Here is a 20880-nt window from a genome sequence, read left to right on the forward strand (position 1 = left end):
GATTTGGACATCTACCCTGCTGCTTGGCAAAATCCTTGAGTGACAATCTCTGGAAGACCAGATGTAAAAATGCTACATGACACTTCATACAATCTCTGTATGAGCAGAGTGATACAGAGTGATGAGCAACTCTAGTCTGCCCATTCCCCCGCCCCTGAGAAGTATGATTTAATTCTCCCCAGCCCCCTTCTCTTCTACGAAAGTTTTCTCTGATGCTCCTCACAGAAGAAATGTGGATAGATAACAGAGATAACAGCAGAGTCCTCTGCCTTCCCCTGGGCATGCTAGCAAAGGGGAGATCTCTCACCTCCAGCAGAAACATACACTCCATGAACTGAGGTTGCTCTTCCATATTCTTGTTCTGAGCAGTCAGAGTTAGGGAGTCACACCAGTGCTCTTGGTTTAGGCTTCACTGAAGAATGCATCGGCTATTTCCCAAGGTGTCTTCCCTGGGATAGAAGAAGCAGCCTCAGCCATAACAGGTTGTCAGGGAAGCTGATGGCCGGTGGTTAGCAGTGGCAGGGGAAAGTGGTCAGAAGGAATGAATTGAGTCTCCTTGCCCTGACAGGGTCACTGATCACATCACCTCTCCAGGCTTCTCTTTTGAAGCTGGATAATATATAAAATGCTTTTTAGAGAAAGCAAATGTAAATTTTTATTCATCAAAAAAGCAGAAGATCAGACTTGATCTTAAAAGCCCTCTACTGCCACAGAACTCTAATTCTTCCAGACTTTGGGTGGGCTCTGTCCAGTGTGGTATCTAACACATACTTCCTCAGAACCAAAAACTATTTCCTATGTTGACTTTTCTAATAGTGTAGGAGTATGAGCTCTTAAGCTTATGAGTTGGGTAACCTTGGGCAAATTGCCTAATCACTTCTTGCCTACATGTCCCCACTTGTAAATGGGGAAAATAATCATACTTACTTCATAGGTTTACAAGGAAAGTGCTTAGAGTAGTAATTCACGTATGGAACGTACTTTACATAAACTGTTATTGTTAATGGTCAGGTTATACAAGGTATAATCAGATACACAGTTTTGAAAATACAAAGCAACAAACTATAAAAAATAATTACAAATCAAACTAACCACCCAGCAACGCTTTACAAATTTACATATTTAAAAGCAAGATGCCTGGCATTTTATTATAACCATTTCCCTTAATATAATGGGAGCCTTTTCTCCTATCATCATTAATATTTTCAACGATTTTATTACAGTCTTTCATATGAGGATATATTGTGATATAGTTAAATGCCCCTATTTAAGAAACAGACTGTTTCCAATCTACTATTTGAAAAACGCTAGGATAAATACTCTTGTATACAAATATTGGACTAAATCATTGCTGTTTATTTCTTCAGGATATATTCTATGAATGAGATTTCTTGGTCAACAGAAATTATCATCCTCAGGGCTCTCTATACATAGCTCCCAATTGCTTTCCCAAAGGGTTGTCCTAATTTGGGGTGTGAGGGTCCTTATCAAACTGCACCCTATTCAGCATTGAATATTACCTTTACGTAATCTTTGTCAATTTGATAGATAAAAACTGTGTAAAACTAATATGTTAATTTGAATGTGTTTGCTTACAGTGAGATTAAACTTTGTCTTCTCATAGTTAAGTTTTGTATTTCTTCTGTAAATTATCTGTTCATGTTTTTTGACCACCTTTTTTTATTACAGTATTTATGTTTTACTATGTATTGTTTTACTATATAACCCTTGGTCATATTGCAATAAAGTTTTCCTCACAATTGCTATTCACTCTTACCTTTTTTTTTTTTAAATTAATTAATTAATTAATTTATATTTATGGCTGTGTTGGGTCTTCGTTTCTGTGCGAGGGCTTTCTCTATTTGTGGCAAGCGGGGGCCACTCTTCATCGCGGTGCGCGGGCCTCTCACTATCGCGGCCTCTCTTGTTGCGGAGCATAGGCTCCAGACGCGCAGGCTCAGTAATTGTGGCTCACGGGCCCAGTTACTCCACGGCATGTGGGATCTTCCCAGACCAGGGCTCGAACCCGTGTCCCCTGCACTGGCAGGCAGACTCTCAACCACTGCGCCACCAGGGAAGCCCCACTCTTACTTTTGTTTCCAGTGATACTTTAGTTATTCAACAGGTATTTATTGAGTACCAACTATGTGCTGATCACTGCTCCCAGCTCTGGAGAAACAAGACAATATTTTCTACAAAGCAAATAGGATAGAGAAGTCCTTGATTTCACAGAACTTACAGTCTGGTCTGGGAAACAGATGTTAACCAAGAAAACAAGTAAGTAAATAATATAATAAATAATATTATAAAAGTGATGTTCAAATGGCATGGGTCATTTTCACCTGCCAGAATACCACAATATAAGATATGTTATTCATTAATTATGAAGTCTAGGCAGTGTTTCTCAGAATAGAAAAACTAGAGGGGTTTTTCCTTGACAGTTTACAGGATAATAAAAGCCTTCCTTTTCTTCCCAAAAGAGGGTTCTCAGCTCCAGCTGCACTTAGAAGCACCAGCCTTTTAAATTCCCATGCCTGCCCACCCCTCCTACCCCATGAATTGGTCTTGGGTGAGGGCTGGGCATTGCTATTTTTTTTAAGCTTGCCAGGCAAGTCTAATGTGAATTCAGTGTTGAGAATAAAGGGTTGAGGAAGCACTTATTAGTGCCTTCCTGCTCTCTCAGCTTGAATACAAAGAGATCAAGACCTGGCTTTTATGTTAAAACTAAAGGCACTAAACTAGGTCACCTTGCGACAGTGCTGAGAGACACAACTCTCCTCATTCCTGAGTGAAATCCAGATGACTGGAAATCAGTTCTCAAATCGTCTGCTAATAGTTAAAGGGAAAGACTTTGAGAGTATGACTAATCCCATAACTGAAGATAAAACTAAGAGACATACAGGGCAGTGTGAAGGGAAAACTGAACAGCGAGGAGAGGTATATATACAGCACAGAAGGCTGTATTAGTCAGGATAGAAGTATATTACAGCATGATAACTAGAAATCCTAACTTTCAGTGGTTAAAAACCATAGAAGCTTATTTCTTGCTCGGGGTAAATTTCCTGCAAGAGTTGGCAAGGAGCTCTACTTCATAGTCACACTTAGAATTTTAGGCTAACACATGAATTTAAATGAAAAGAAATAAAAGAAAATGAAAATCAAAGTACCATCTCTTTCCAAGTTGGGCCGATGCCAATAAGATTACTGCTTTTTGCTCTACATTCTCAAAAAGAATGGTAGCTTGTTGCTACTCTGGTACCTGAGTTGAAGTGCTCCTTATTTATTATTGTTAATGGTCAGATTATACCTCAAGGAAAAACTGGGCTTATTATTTCCTATCCAAAGCTGAATTCGGCAAGGGTAAATAAAGCTGAGTTAAACAACTTTTTATATATTTTGCCCCTGCTCATTAGGGCTATGGTTTAAGAATTTACCCATTCAATTAGCAACTCCTCCTCACATCTGGATGGGTGTAAGAGTGGTTGGTGGATGGAATTAAGAAAGAACATGAAGGCACAAAGCCATTTACTCCTCCTACATAGTTCTTGACAATTATGAATAAGGAAGTAGCATGGAGTGTGTATTCTATTTTTCTAAACTGCTACTGTGTAGTGTATTATGTGGAAAAGACCAGACACAACGAACAGTGTCACTTCTCCGAAAGAAAACATCAGGTAATACTGAAGAACATAGTTTTTAATACCAACATCTGATGTATGCTGACTCAAGTGGTTGGTGTTGTATGGGGCATTAGTTCAACTGATTGAATGTCATGTTCCTGAAAAATCAGTCAACACTGTGATCCAAAGAAACCTCTTCCCCAAATCCATATGTGACTATCCACCCCTTGGAAATAAGAGCGGATGATATGAAAGAGGTTGGGTAGATTACTTCAAATACTTCCCCATTATCAGGAAAGGAAGTCAGAGTATGGACCTCTTTTAACTTGAAAAGCAATACTCCAGGAATAAAACGGTAGTCTTTCCCCAACTCCCACTGTGTTCTTGAAATACTCTGCGTGAAAAAATTTACTACTGAGGAATTTAAGACTATGTGGAAATGGGTTTAGGGAATTGATGACATGAGGGGACCCGTGAAAGCCCTATAAATATTTTTACATTAACCAAAATTAATATAGTGGATTAAACAGAATAGCAAGAACACACTGTATATCTTTCAATGAAAAATAACTAACACTCTACAATTAATTTCCATTTTCTTTTCCTTCCTTGCTGGAGTTATTTCAGGATATTCTGTCCCATTGTCTTATTGAGAAACTTATAATTGTCTTTGTTTTGTAGCAGCTTATAAAGTATACTGAAGAGGAGCCTGGACCCTCATAAAAAGTTCAACGTCTTTCTGCTCTTATGACCTACATTGTTGAGTTCTGCTTCCAGAAATCCAAGAAAACCAAAAGAATTTGTATACTGGACATATTGAGATGAAGGGGAAAAAAGCAGCAACAACAAAATTGTGGGCAATCTTGTAAGTTTTTCAATGTATTACAGAGGAGTAGATCTTATCAAGGCCTAACCTCTCCCCTGGAACATGCCAAAAGACCAGGAGACAAAGTTACTCAGGATTAGCTTCACCCATGAACCTAACCAATCGCAGCATATTTTACCTGCTTCCTACCTAACAGAGAAGGCTTAAGGCTATTTGCCTCATCTTCCTATACCTGTCTTAAGGCAACACTGCAAAACCCTCTACCATGCAGGGCTGGCTACCATTGTTTTATCTATCTCTATGTTAGAGAGATGAAAAAAGTTCACTTCCTACAGTGTGGTGTTAGGTGCTTCCACAAGTGATGGACTAATCAATCTCTGTTTTTAACTTCTGCTTTAACCAAGAAATAAATATATGAACAAAAAGGAAAAAAAGAAAAAAAGGGAAAAATTACCGTCCGCTACCGAATGAATTGTGTCCCCCCAAGTTGAGATTCTTTCTCTCTCAATCTCTCTCCACTTGTCACGTGAGGACACAGCAAGAAGATGGCCATCTACAACCCAGGAAGAAAGCCTTCACCAGGAATCAAACCAGCACCTTGATACTGGACTTCCCAGCCTCCAAAACTGTGAGAAATAAAGTTCTGTTGCTTAAGCCACCCAGTCTATGTTTTTGTTTTTTTAAAATGACAACTCAAGCAGACTGTCCCAGAATGATGATGTATCTTTCATAAATCTGTGGATAATTCTAGTATGTTTCTAAGGGTTATCATTTTTTTCTTCTTATTCAGAACCTGGGGCACGATACTGTGATATTGAGGAGAAACAACAGAACTATCCTCCCCTCATGATTTCTCCCCTGCACCTCCCCTGGGGCTCCTTTTCTCTCCCAAGTCTCACCCAATTTTCTGCCACAAAATTGCTTCAACATCCACATCTCCTAAAACTGAAATTCTCCATTTGAGGAGGCACTTTTTAAATTATTTATTTATTTATTTATTTATTTATGGCTGTGTTGGGTCTTCGTTTCTGTGCGAGGGCTTTCTCTAGTTGCGGAGAGCGGGGGCCACTCTTCATCGCGGTGCACGGGCCTCTCACTGTCGCGGCCTCTCTTGTTGCAGAGCACAGGCTCCAGACACACAGGCTCAGTAGTTGTGGCTCACGGGCCCAGCTGCTCCGCGGCATGTGGGATCTTCCCAGACCAGGGCTCGAACCCGTGTCCCCTGCATTGGCAGGCAGATTCTCAACCACTGCGCCACCAGGGAAGCCCATTGAGGAGGCACTTTTTGAACCCAATTTTCAAGAGAAAGAAACTTGTATGGGGACAGACTAACTTAAGAAATTTCAACTCAAAAATCTGTTATGGTATTTTTTTGTATTATACATACGGTGCTATACATTAATAAGGTAAAATTTAATTTAACAGTATTTTCCTCAGATGGAAGCATTTGCTCTTTCCCTAACTTTAAGTAGACTTCAAAATTATGACTGATTCCTTTTTAATGTTATGTTTGAGAGGGTGAGGGCATGCAAATGATCTCACATTTTGATTTTAGAAGAAAAATTACTATTTTTTGTAGAAAGCCCTGTAGCCTGCATATCCAAGGCTTTCTCAGACACAATCTGATGAACATGAACATGTTAAAGATATGATCTCCTTTGAGGCTGGACCTTGTTACTGACCCTAGGGAGAAACGGACTGTTTTAGGATACCCTTATGTGGTTCTGAGCTATGCTGCTACACTAACCTTGGTGGCTTAATTCTTCCTCTTCAAAGGAGAATTGGGGCCTCAAAGGAGAATTGAGGACTTCAGTGTTGCCCTCACACTTCATGGGTTCCTTGGGGTATACTATCCAAGCTGGACCTGTAATGGAATCCCTAGGGAAGCTTAGAGAAAGTCTGAAGCATGAGTTGGAGGCTCACAAAATTTAAAAATGCATTTATTGAAGACCTACTGTGTTTCCCTCACAATTTTTCTTCCCGTCTCTATTTGCAGGTAAATGCTCAGTTTATCAATTCATAGCTTCATTTTTCTTCAAAGGCAAATATTTTAATGAAATGATTTTGGTATTCTTCCTCTTCTAATAAGAAAAGGCAACATAATTTGAAACCTCTAATCCCCTTGCAAGAATCTAAGAAAATACTCAACTTATAAATCAACATTACTGCTAATCATTTCAAACTTTAAGGACTACCATTATGTTTGCTTCTGCATCTTCCTTTATGATTGTTTTCCATGTGTTTAAAGTGCTAATGACATTCATTGCTTTTGAGATTTATCAGATTAGCACCACCATAACAGTTTATGGTGTTACATTTTATAAGATTCACTTAATATAATTTTAATTATCACTGAAAAATGGCTTCTAGTCATAAAAGTGCTTTAAAAATTACAAGCTAAACCCACCCTAACTTAAAAGTCAGGGCTTGTGCTGTTAATAATTATTTTATAAAAGGAGAACATCACATGGCACAATAGTTTGAAATTGAAATATTCATATTTTAAATAATAAAATACATTTAGAAATATAAAACTGCCAAATAAAATGGGTTCTTTGTGATAATGCTTTACGGCATTGTAGAAAATTACCGGTATGACAATTACAGGTTATTAGCAATGTGCATTATTTCAAGAAACAAGATTTAGTTTGGAACCTTGGCATTCAATCTCTATATGGTGCTTCCAAAATATTATAACATGATGGTGAAAACAGTGCAAGAATCAATTCTATGCTAAGCATTACGAGGATTGTACTTGCATAAAAGTTATACCTAATTTTGAATCGCCTACAAATAGAAACTCAATAAAAGCTTTAAATATTGACTCTGAGGAAACAATATTGCTAAGGATCTCCAAAAGATTTTGCCAATTTTTTAAATTCTAGAAGCTCATTTCAGAGGATATTATAAACAAAAGTATCAACTCTTTATTCCAATCAAAACCACTATATAAAAAGGACATTTATTATTTCACATAACTGCTTCGACCTCCCTAAACTTGCTCTAGGACTACCTCTCTAATTTTCCTTAAATTACTTCCCCTACCTCTTACTAGTATGTTTTCCATTTCTCAATAACCCCCTATTACCCACCTCAATTTGCATTAGGTCTTATATTAATTTCAAGATTTTGTTCAGGTCTTGAACAAAACAAAACAAAAACAAAACAAAAACCCTCAAGATTACATATAATTCCTGTCTAGGGTTAGACAGGTGCTGAGTCCTGAAAGGCTGGACAACAATGGCAGGGATTGAGGACATTAGTAACTTAAAACATCGTGGGTCCAAAGGAAGATATGAAATTTGGAGATGAGTTAATCAAGGGGAAAGAACAGATAGGACCAAAATATGACTAGTCAAAGGTTCTAGACCTTACCTGAAATTCAAGACATCCATTCAAGCCGGGTGTTTGGCGACAGCAAAAGAGCGGGAAGACAAGTAGCCAGCATTTGAAAATCTGGGAACAGATATTGGAAAACCAGCTCTGGGAAGGTGGTTTAACAACAGAAAATTCACTCTCCTAGAGGTCTAGGGCAGGGATGGGGTGGCAGGTAGGGAGGGACTCATCCACAGAAGCCCAGTGGAAGCTTTATTATTGGGGACTTGAGGCATAAGAATTTACTTCCAGATTCACAAAACAGGAACTCAGATAACAGGTGGGGTACTGAGGCCAGAGTGGAGGCAAATACCCTAAGAACCAGAGTGGCCTGAGGCCTCGGGCAGGAGTCATCCTACACTGGGAGTTGGGAGCCTCAGCCATAAACCGGAGAAAAGTTTTCCTTAGCCCACTGAAAAGTTGACTCCCCACCAAAAAATAAGGACATAGAAACAAAAATTGCCATGCAATTTCAGAAGACCCCTGTTATTTCTGAAGTTCATCTGTGGATCCTTTGGTGGTACATGGATCACTTTCACAACAACTGGGTCTCAAGCTATGAGGCTGAAGCCTAGAAGATCATTGTTCTCCTTCCCTATGGAGCTTTCCACCTGCCCTAGCCTTGACTTCTGAATTCCTGTAGTAATTATTATTTCCCTCATTTATTCAACATTTAGAATATGCTACCAGTGTATAGTTTTTAAAATATATTCATGTTTATGAACTCCCTTTCCTCTGAAGTCCGAGACAATGTTTTAAATCTCTTTGCCCTTTATTTCCCAGGAGGCTGGCACACTGGGTATTGATAATAGTTTGCAGATGATGGTGAGTTTATAAGACAGGACGGGGAGAATTGGCAAATACATTGCCTTTGAAAATTCAAAATGTTCAACAACTTTGAGGGAAAGGGGTAAATGTATTTACCTTGAAAACTGGATATTGCTCCAGTGAGCTTCCAAATATCAGAAACACAGCTGTTCAGATTAACCAGATAAACTTTAAGTCATTGCCAAGAGAATCTCACAGTTCTCAATATTATGAGAGAGGGAGGAGGAGAGAGAGAAAGGGTGCAGTATGATTAACTTAAAATTATTTAAATGAGTAGAATTTTTATAATCATCTTTCAAACACGTAGAAAAAGTGATTAAACACATTGAAAAGGGAAAATTTTAAGAGGCTTTAAAAGTGTATGATTAAGATGAAATGAATGGAAAGAAGAAAAAGGAAATGAGGCTCAAAATCAGGAAAGATTTTGGTAGCAGAGCCATTATCCTGAAGTATATAGAAGCGGATAGCAGGATTAAAGATACTGTGAATAGACAAAACTTTTCATTGCCCCAGAGAACAGACTAGATTTCTGAGTTAATATTTTCCCATCCAACTAGTGAGATGCTTTGTGAACTAATTGGTACTATTGTGGTTCTGAAAAACCTTGCTCTCATTTTGCTTGTAAGAGTATCTCAAAGAAGTGATGGTTTTCTATCTCAGGACCATATCTTCTTTTCTTTTGTGCTGGTGGCACCTCATATACTCACATTCATTCAACAAGCACACACGCGCACACACACACACACACAGCAGGAAAAGGAGTAATCTGTGTTCCATGTAGCTTCGAGATATGAACTTAGAGTTACCTTATTTGCAACTTCTTGAGTACTGTCATGACTTACTTATGAGTCCTATTGATACTAAATGAAAAGACAGAGTCACCAGCCCCATAGTTAAGTTGTCGCACAAGATGGCCTCAGTGACTGATGTATGTGTGCCCGGAGTACCGCTTGTGGACATGGAAGCTTCACTTACCTCATTTCCCCAACTGGGAAGGGGCAGATGTGTGACAATGGTAAGTTACTAAGGGCAAAGGGGAACAGGAGACACACTTGTAAAATGTATTGAAGTGTTACATAGTTGTATAATGTAGGCTGCAAGCAGCAGTCAAGGTAGATCTTAGAATGTAAATTCACAGGCTATTATGCTGGAAGGAACCTTGGGGCTCTCCCAGAACACCCTAACTTGCCCTCCTTAGATGAAGAATTTGAGGCCCAGTGAAGCAAAATCATTTGCCTGGGGTCACATGCCCTGGTCAGCAATGGTGAGTTGACTAACATTACAAACTTTTGGAGCCAAGGCTCTGAGTGACACGGTGTTAAAGGCAGTTTGCTAGCCAATCCCTGTAAAGATTTTCATGTAGAAAACAAGGGCAAGACTTTATGCAGGAATAATGGAAATATATGCTGGCTGCCAATACTTTTTAAAAACTCCTTTCAATTATATAGATATGCATTCTTCTTGGTAGTGACATCTTCAAAGAAGAGAGAGTATCACATAACGGTACATAAACTGAATAAGTACTATCGTCTTCACTCAAATCTCTCACTTAGCAACAGTGGCCCTACTAATTGAACCCAGCAGCTTTGCTCTACTCAGGGGAAGCCCCTGCAAATGCACGCTGCTTCCTGGTTTAAAATGCCACTTGCCCTCATTTCATTCCATTAGTCTCCTAAGCACACATATATTCATTCATTCATTCACCCTCTCATTCAATAAACATTGTGTGTCTATGATGTTCCAGACACCATGCTACGTTATAGGAATAAGGAAGGTGACAAAATAGAAAAATCCCTTTCATCATTGGACTTAAATTCTGGTGGATACAATAAAAGAGAGTAGACAGAATATCACATGACTTTTATGAAGATGCACATTTAGTTTAAACTATCTCTTACAAAAGGAAAGATTCACCTAAATGATTTTCTGCTGCCTTTTTTAGCCTTGTCATTTTATACCTGTCAGAGTAATTGCTAGATATTAGAAGTGTAATCATAACTGAGAATTTAAACATCCCCTATATTACAAACTCCCATTCAAAGAGCAAAACCACAGTATCCAAATACGGTGCTTTTTCTCTTTTTTCACTGGGCAGTCCCATTTATATTTTCTATAAAGAATCACCATTTCTGCCTCTCACCTCAGAATAATAAATTATTTTAGGGAAAAATGTAAACAATTTTATTCAGCTATCTAGGAACCAGCCAATCCTAGCCAAGTTCAGGGTGATTTCAGTTCCTTTCTATCCCTCCCACCCTCCCTGCCTCTCGTTCCTCCTCCCAGCACTTGTGTGATACCCAGGGCTCCGTAAATGAAGCACTTGCTGTGACGGGGACAAGAAGTCACCTTCCCCTTGATCCCTTCCCTGGAGCCGAGCAGATGGAAAATGTACCTTTTCTGTTTTCTGAAGATAATCAATACAGATCCATACCCTGAATGTAACTCAGATCAGGTAGATGTGAAAAGAAATGAGAAAATAAAATACCATAACCTCCAATACTCCAGTCCTTTTCATTTTGCTATAAGTGCTCTGGTGGACACAGATTTAACACAGAAGAAACTAAGAGAAAACCTCGTGATATAATCAGTAAATAGGTTGCTTCACATTTATTAGCTTTGTTATGCTAAAATACAATTACTAGTATTTTTCTATGTCCTCTAATTCCACTCTCCTAAACCTGATTTCCTGAGGAATATTAATATTAAATCACTGTGAAGTGGCGTATTATTCATAGGAAATGTAGTTGCCAACTAAACAACGTATCAAAATTCAAGTTTGATTTTTAAAAATTTCATGGTTTTATTTATTGCTCCTGAGATACGCTCGTGTGCCTCTGAAACCGTAGAAAAGTGTAGGGGCCTGTGCTTTTCTTAATCAAAAAATATTTATGTGGTAAACAGAATGCCTTTGGCCAAGAGATAGCATGTTGACTTGCATTCTGATGAAAATTGAAATAGCTGATTAAACTCCTCAAACACAGGATTTCTAATGGATGCCACTATCATTTTGCAAAGTAATTTAATGCGTATTTAGTGCAATTATTATGTGCTCTCTTTTCATAAGGAGACCCAGCTGTGATTCTGCAAGTGCAAGAAAGAGAGCAATTGGTATAAGGGCAGCGGTTTGTTGAGACTTGTGTGAAGAAGGTCTTCTGATCCTTGCTTCACTAGAGATATATAATTGTAGCTTTGAAAAAACCTCAATATGTTACTACTAGATATTGTATGCATTTTGAGTAAAGCAGACAAACAAATGTAATATTCAATACTCAAGGACTGAAAAAAATCTATCTGGAAGTTCCTATTGCTAATTAGATAAACACATCTAAATGAGCACACTCCTATGGTGTAGCCCTTAGACTATGGAGGACCAAGTGAGCTAAAGATTTAGGATGGTTGGCAGAGTAATGCCTCATAACGCATGTGCGCACACACACGGAACAAATGAAGACTAACTAGTGTCACTCTTTTTACCACTACGTGAATGAACCATAAACACATCTATCTTAATTAAGCCAAACAAAAATTCTTCTCCTAATTTCCAAAGATTTTGCTTTCCTCAGAAATTATCCCTGAACTCTCTCAAATTAAGTACTAATTTAAAAAAATTTTTATTATTATGAACTCTCAGTTTATGTTCTTCTAGTAGAATGTTCAGATCAGTTTTTGCAAAGAAACCATAGAAAACATGGTACTTCACAGAGAGAGAAAAAGGAGATAGAGAGAAGCCAAAATAAAGGACGAGAAATGTATTTTCAGATGAGAGTTAAAATGAACCTAACTAATGTTGTCTCGTAATTTATGTCAAGTTGACTGGAGTCTGCACCATGAACATATTCCAATTTTGGTAGTCTTTTATGAAGAGAAAAAAAAAAAGAGGCTTACTCCGTATATCATATTTTTCATGCTTTCTTTCTGTTGCTTTTAATGAAAATGTTATCAAATCTTTGCAGTGCATTTTGGCATCACTGACTCACAGCGCCTGGCCTGTATGTGCATGCCTGAAGCAGCCTTCTTCCCGTAAGCACCTGAAATCCGTTAGCACCAACTCCCCACCCAAGAAGCATAATAAATGCTTTGGTCCTCTGAACCTCACTTACATTGACATGTTTAGAATACTAACTAAAACTATGCCAATTTCTCACCTCTCTTTAAATGAAATCCAAGATTAGCTATAGAAATGGAAAATAATTGGGAAAAACTGGTCTAGAAAATAATACACTTTAACATAAATAATATTTGAGAAACATTAATATTTTGCAATAAAGGGAATGTAATAAAGGTGCCAGGTGCTATGTCTATCATTCCTTCAATCTGGTGCTTTACGGGGGAAAGACAGAGCTGGGAGGGAAGACAAGCTTCCCACTTTTTTAAATGGGAGAATAAGCAATAAAGAGCACCAAGATGTATATATATTTTAAAGTTGGGTTTACGTTAGTATAAAAAATGCACTAGGGCCTTGGGAACTTCTACAAGAGTTAGTCAGGTTAGTTGTTTCGATTTCTATGAATCAATCCTCTCAACCTACTGCTTGAAACCAAAAGGTAACCAGGGGCAGCCAAGAAAAAAATGTTGGTCCAGAGCTTCTATTTATCAGGTCTTTTCTTAACTAAATTCTCAGGGGAGCTGCAACATTAAAACTTTGGAGTCTATATTTAATAACCACTGTTGACTTTTTCAGTGTTTATGTACTTGTTTATGCTTTTCAGCAGGAGCCTGGAGGGAAGAAAAGCATTATTTCAGTAGCCCTCCAAGTAGCTCAGCTTTACTGGAAAGGAAAGTGGGAGCAATGGGGAGCAAAGAGAGGGACAGACTTAAATGACTTTCCTTCCAGAGAAATCAGGAAACTGAGGCAGAATTTGGAGAGTTTTGCTCAAAGTACATCAACTTTAGAAATCCAACCTCAGCACTGAGAGGGAAAGAGAGAGGTTAAAGACTTAAAAGCACCAGGGTAAGAAACTGAAGTTGTTGTTTTTCAACTCCCTCTGAATTATGTTTTCACAGAATAATTTAATATGTGCTCTTGAAATGTATATATTACAGAAGTGTCAGATACAGTCATATTCAGAACCAAAAATAACATTAAATTATTTGGCAGTCAATATTTGTGATTTTGCATTACAAGCTTCATTGCTCCATTTCACCAGTCAACTTCAATCCACAGTTTAGCAAGTATCTCTTGAAGCTCTACTGTCCATCTGGCCTTGAACTATGAATGTAGGGGATGGATTAAAAAAAAACAACTGTGATCTGAGATATGATCTACACCCTAGAGAAACCTACAGTTTAACTGAGATGTCTACATCCAGAGTTTTCCTACTGATTACAGGAAGGTTTGTCCCCTGTTCTGAGTGGACAGGAAATAGAGCTTCATCAAAGGGATTCTGTATGAAGAGTGCAATTCAGTGGCAGGCTGAACCAGTTCCACTGACTTTTCTAGTTTTGCATTCATGTTAATAAAGAGAGTTTTTATAGTTATCAAGAATTAGAGTAACAGGTTGTTCTGTGCTCTCTTGAGCTACAGGTCTGCCAGTGAGTTTTCTACAGCTTAACCCAAATTGAGTGAGTTCTACAACCGACATTATTTCTCTGCTGTTATCCCTGTTCCTGTCTTTCATTTTGGTTTTTTTGGCAAGCAATTGTGATTGAATAAGGCAGTTAACCTGTGTGTCAGCAACACTGCTGGAAATGCTGTGTAGACAACAAGGGAGGATTATCAAACTAGAACTTGTGATGCAAGTTTTAGAACAGCTTGAAGAATCTTCAAGAGAAAGGTCAAAGAAACAGGTAGTGAAAATCAACATGCATTCAGGGATTGGAGGAAGCCTAACTTACTAAGGGCACCATGTAATTATTGCAACTGGGGAGGACACACCAACAAATGCACCAACAGTAGCTGGAAGAAAGTATGGTTGGAGGTGCATCAGGACGTTGGGGATTTGAAGAGAAGAGTGATTACTAATGTGAGCTTCCGGGAGCAAGACTCAGCAGAGCTGCATTATAGTAACCCTGTAGAGAAAGGATCTGATTTGAGTTCCCACTTCCAGGAATGCATCCCTCCCACCACCAGAGCCTGACTGCATCTTTTCTTAGGAGAACAGAGCAAGTTTCTGGTTAGGTATGCCCAATGGTAAAAAGGTTTTGAGCATGTACTCTGAATATGTGTAGATCTACATCTTCCTAACACAGAACAAATTTAAAAGGATGACATAAAGATTAAATAAAAAATAATTATAGGAGGAGGGGCAAGATGGCGGAAGAGTAAGACGCGGAGATCACCTTCCTCCCCACAGATACATGAGAAATACATCTACACGTGGAACTGCTCCTACAGAACACCCACTGAACGCTGGCAGAAGACATCAGACCTCCCAAAAGGCAAGAAAATCCCCACGTACTTGGGTAGGGCAAAAGACAAAAGAAATAACAGAGACAAAAGAATAGGGACGGGACCTGCACCAGTGGGAGGGAGCTGTGAAGGAGGAAAGGTTTCCACACACTAGGAAGCCCCTTCGTGGGCAGAGACTGCGGGTAGCAGAGGGGGGAAGCTTCGGAGCCACGGAGGAGAGCGCAGCCACAGTGGTGCGGAGGGCAAAGCGGAGAGATTCCCGCACAGAGGAGCGGTGCCGAGCAGCACTCACCAGCCCGAGAGGCTTGTCTGCTCAGCCGCCGGGGCGGGCGGGGGCTGGGAGCTGAGGCGCGGGCATCGGTTGGATCCCAGGGAGAGGACTGGGGTTGGCTGCGTGAACACAGCCTGAAGGGGCTAGCGCACCACAGCTAGCCGGGAGGGTGCCCGAGAAAAAGTCTGCAGCTGCCGAAGAGGCAAGAGACTTTTTCTTGCCTCTTTGTTTCGCGGCGTGCAAGGAGCGGGGATTCAGAGCACCACTTAAACGAACTCCAGAGACGGGCGCGAGCCGCGGCTATCAGCGCGGATCCCAGAGACAGGCATGAGACGCTAAGGCTGCTGCTGCCGCCACCAAAAAGCCTGTGGGCGAGCACAGGTCATTCTCCGCACCGCCCCTCCCGGGAGCCTGTGCAGCCCGCCACGGCCAGGCTCCCGTAATCTGGGGACAACTTCCCTGGGAGAGCGCACGGCGCGCCTCAGGCTGCTGCAACGTCACGCCGGCTTCTGCCGCCACAGGCTCGCCCCGCCTCCTCCGTACCGCTCCCTCCCCCCGGCCTGACTGAGCCAGAGCCCCCGAATCAGCTGCTCCTTTAACCCCGTTCTGTCTGGGCGGGGAGCAGACGCCCTCAGGGGACCTACATGCAGAGGCGGGTCCAAATCCAAAGCTGAACCCCGGGAGCTGTGCGAACAAAGAAGAGAAAGGGAAATCTCTCCCAGCAGCCTCAGAAGCAGCGGATTAAAGCTCCACAAACAAATTGATGTGCCTGCATCTGTTGAATACCTGAATAGACAACGAATCATCCCAAATTTAGGAGGTGGACTTTGGGAGCAGGATATATTAACTTTTCCCCTTTTCCTTTTTTTGTGAGTGTATATGTGTATGCTTCCGGGTGAGATTTTGTCTGTATAGCTTTGCTCTCACCGTTAGTCCTAGGGTTAGGTCCGTCCGTTTTTTTTGTTTTTTTTTTACTTAAAAAAAAAAATTTTTTTTCCCCTAATAAATGTTTTCTTAATAATTTTTTCCTTATTTTCTATTTTTAAAAAAATTAAAAAAAAATTTTTAATAAGTTTTTTCATATTTTTTAAAAAATTAAAAAAATTTTTTTTCTTAATAATTTTTTTCTCATTTTTAGCATAAAAAATTAATAAATCTATTTTAAAAAATTAAAAAAAATTTTTTTCTTAATAAATTTATTCTTAATAATTTTTTTCTTTAATTTTTTTTTCTGATTTTTTATTATAATTGCTTTATTTTATTTTATTTTATCCTCTTTCTTTCTTTCTTTCCATTTTTTCTCCCTTTTATTCTGAGCCGTGTGGGTGAAAGGCTCTTGGTGCTCCAGCCAGGCATCAGGGCTGTGCCTCTGAGGTGGCAGAGCCAACTTCAGGACACTGGTCCACAACAGACCTCCCAGCTCCACGTAATACCAAACGGCGAAAATCTCTCACAGATCTCCATCTCAACATCAAGACCCAGCTTCTCTCAACGACCAGCAAGCTACAGTGCTGGATACCCTATGCCAAACAACTAGCAAGAGAGGAACACAGCCCCATCCATTAACAGAGAGGCTGCCTAAAATCATAATAAGGCCACAGACACCCCAAAACACACCACCAGACGTGGACGAGCCCACCAGAAAGACAACATCCAGCTTCATCCACCAGAACACAGGCACTAGTTCCCTCCACCAGGAAACCTACACAACCCACTGAACCAACCTTAGCCACTGGGGACAGATACCAAAAACAACGGGAACTACGAACCTGCAGCCTGTGAAAAGGAGACCCCAAACACAGTAAGATAAGCAAAATGAGAAGACAGAAAAACACACAGCAGATGAAGGAGCAGGGTCAAAACACACCAGACCTAACAAATGAAGAGGAAATAGGTAGTCTACCTGAAAAAGAATTCAGAATAATGATAGTAAGGATGATCCAAAATCTTGGAAATAGAATAGACAAAATGCAAGAAACATTTAACAAGGACATAGAAGAACTAAAGAGGAACCAAGCAACGATGAAAAGCACAATAAATGAAATTAAAAATACTCTAGATGGGATCAATAGCAGAATAACTGAGGCAGAAGAAAGGATAAGTGACCTGGAAGATAAAATGGTGGAAATAACTACTGCGGAGCAGAATAAAGAAAAAAGAATGAAAAGAACTGAGGACAGTCTCAGAGACCTCTGGGACAACATTAAACGCACCAACATTCGAATTATAGGGGTCCCAGAAGAAGAAGAGAAAAAGAAAGGGACTGAGAAAATATTTGAAGAGATTATAGTTGAAAACTTCCCTAATATGGGAAAGGAAATAGTTAATCAAGTCCTGGAAGCACAGAGAGTCCCATACAGGATAAATCCAAGAAGAAACACACCAAGACACATATTAATCAAACTATCAAAAATTAAATATAAAGAAAACATATTAAAAGCAGAAAGGGAAAAACAACAAATAACACACAAGGGCATCCCCATAAGGTTAACAGCTGATCTTTCAGCAGAAACTCTGCAAGCCAGAAGGGAGTGGCAGGATATACTTAAAGTGATGAAGGAGAAAAACCTACAACCAAGATTACTCTACCCAGCAAGGATCTCATTCAGATTTGATGGAGAAATTAAAACCTTTACAGACAAGCAAAAGCTGAGAGAGTTCAGCACCACCAAACCAGCTTTACAACAAATGCTAAAGGAACTTCTCTAGGCAAGAAACACAAGAGAAGGAAAACACCTACAATAACAAACCCAAAACATTTAAGAAAATGGGAATAGGAACATACATATCGATAATTACCTTAAATGTAAATGGATTAAATGCTCCCACCAAAAGACACAGACTGGCTGAATGGATACAAAAACAAGACCCATATATATGCTGTCTGCAAGAGACCCACTTCAGACCTAGAGACACATACAGACTGAAAGTGAGGGGATGGAAAAAGATATTCCATGCAAATGGAAATCAAAAGAAAGCTGGAGTAGCAATTCTCATATCAGACAAAATAGACTTTAAAATAAAGACTATTACAAGAGACAAAGAAGGACACTATATAATGATCAAGGGATCAATCCAAGAGGAAAGTATAACAATTGTAAATATTTATGAACCCAACATAGGAGCACCTCAATACATAAGGCAAATACAAACAGCTATAAAAGGGGAAATTGACAGCAACACAATCATAGTAGGGGACTTTAACACCCCACTTTCACCAATGGACAGATCATCCAAAATGAAAATAAATAAGGAAACACAAGCTTTAAATGATACATTAAACAAGATGGACTTAATTGATATTTATAGGACATTCCACCCAAAAACAACAGAATACACATTTTTCTCAAGTGCTCATGGAACATTCTCCAGGATAGATCATATCTTGGGTCACAAATCAAGCCTTGGTAAATTTAAAAAAATTGAAATCGTATCAAGTATCTTTTCCGACCACAACGCTATGAGACTAGATATCAATTACAGGAAAAGATCTGTAAAAAATACAAACACATGGAGGCTACACAATACACTACTTAATAACGAAGTGATCACTGAAGAAATCAAAGGGGAAATCAAAAAATACCTAGAAACAAATGACAATGGAGACACGACGATCCAAAACCTATGGGATGCAGCAAAAGCAGTTCTAAGAGGGAAGTTTATAGCAATACAAGCCTACATCAAGAAACAGGAAACATCTCGAATAAACAACCTAACCTTGCACCTAAAGCAATTAGAGAAAGAAGAACAAAAAAACCCCAAAGCTAGCAGAAGGAAAGAAATCATAAAGATCAGATCAGAAATAAATGAAAAAGAAATGAAGGAAACAATAGCAAAAATCAATGAAACTAAAAGCTGGTTCTTTGAGAAGATAAACAAAATTGATAAACCATTAGCCAGACTCATCAAGAGACAAAGGGAGAAGACTCAAATTAATAGAATTAGAAATGAAAAAGGAGAAGTAACCACTGACACTGCAGAAATACAAACGATCATGAGAGATTACTACAAGCAACTCTATGCCAATAAAATGGACAACCTGGAAGAAATGGACAGATTCTTAGAAATGCACAACCTGCCAAGATTGAACCAGGAAGAAATAGAAAATATGAACAGACCAATCACAAGCACTGAAATTGAAACTGTGATTAAAAATCTTCCAACACACAAAAGCCCAGGACCAGATGGCTTCACAGGCGAATTCTATCAAACATTTAGAGAAGAGCTAACACCTATCCTTCTCAAACTCTTCCAAAATATTGCAGAGGGAGGAACACTCCCCAACTCATTCTACGAGGCCACCATCACCCTGATACCAAAACCAGACAAAGATGTCACAAAGAAAGAAAACTACAGGCCAATATCACTGATGAACATAGATGCAAAAATCCTCAACAAAATACTAGCAAACAGAATCCAACAGCACATTAAAAGGATCATACACCATGATCAAGTGGGGTTTATTCCAGGAATGCAAGGATTCTTCAATATACGCAAATCAATCAACGTGATACATCATATTAACAAATTGAAGGAGAAAAACCATATGATCATCTCAATAGATGCAGAGAAAGCTTTCGACAAAATTCAACACCCATTTATGATAAAAGTGCTGCAGAAAGTAGGCATAGAGGGAACTTTCCTCAACATAATAAAGGCCGTATATGACAAACCCACAGCCAACATTGTCCTCAATGGTGAAAAACTGAAACCATTTCCACTAAGATCAGGAACAAGACAAGGTTGCCCACTCTCACCACTATTATTCAACATAGTTTTGGAAGTGTTAGCCACAGCAATCAGAGACGAAAAAGAAATAAAAGGAATCCAAATCGGAAAAGAAGAAGTAAAGCTGTCACTGTTTGCAGATGACATGATACTATACATAGAGAATCCAAAAGATGCTACCAGAAAACTACTAGAGCTAATCAATGAATTTGGTAAAGTAGCAGGATACAAAATTAATGCACAGAAATCTCTTGCATTCCTGTATACTAATGATGAAAAATCTGAAAGTGAAATTAAGAAAACACTCCCGTTTACCATTGCAACAAAAAGAATAAAATATCTAGGAATAAACCTACCTAAGGAGACAAAAGACCTGTATGCAGAAAATTATAGGACACTGATGAAAGAAATTAAAGATGATACAAATAGATGGAGAGATATACCATGTTCTTGGATTGGAAGAATCAACATTGTGAAAATGACTCTGCTACCCAAAGCAATCTACACATTCAATGCAATCCCTATCAAACTACCACTGGCATTTTTCACAGAACTAGAACAAAAAATTTCACAATTTGTATGGAAACACAAAAGACCCCGAATAGCCAAAGCAATCTTGAGAACGAAAAATGGAGCTGGAGGAATCAGGCTCCCTGACTTCAGACTATATTACAAAGCTACAGTAATCAAGACAGTTTGGTACTGGCACAAAAACAGAAATATAGATCAATGGAACAGGATAGAAAGCCCAGAGATATGCCCACGCACATATGGTCACCTTATCTTTGATAAAGGAGGCAAGCATATACAGTGGAGAAAAGACAGCCTCTTCAATAAGTGGTGCTGGGAAAATTGGACAGCTACATGTAAAAGTATGAAATTA

Source organism: Eubalaena glacialis, chromosome 12, assembly GCF_028564815.1.
Source record: "Eubalaena glacialis isolate mEubGla1 chromosome 12, mEubGla1.1.hap2.+ XY, whole genome shotgun sequence".
In the NCBI taxonomy this organism is placed as follows: Eukaryota; Metazoa; Chordata; class Mammalia; order Artiodactyla; family Balaenidae; genus Eubalaena; species Eubalaena glacialis.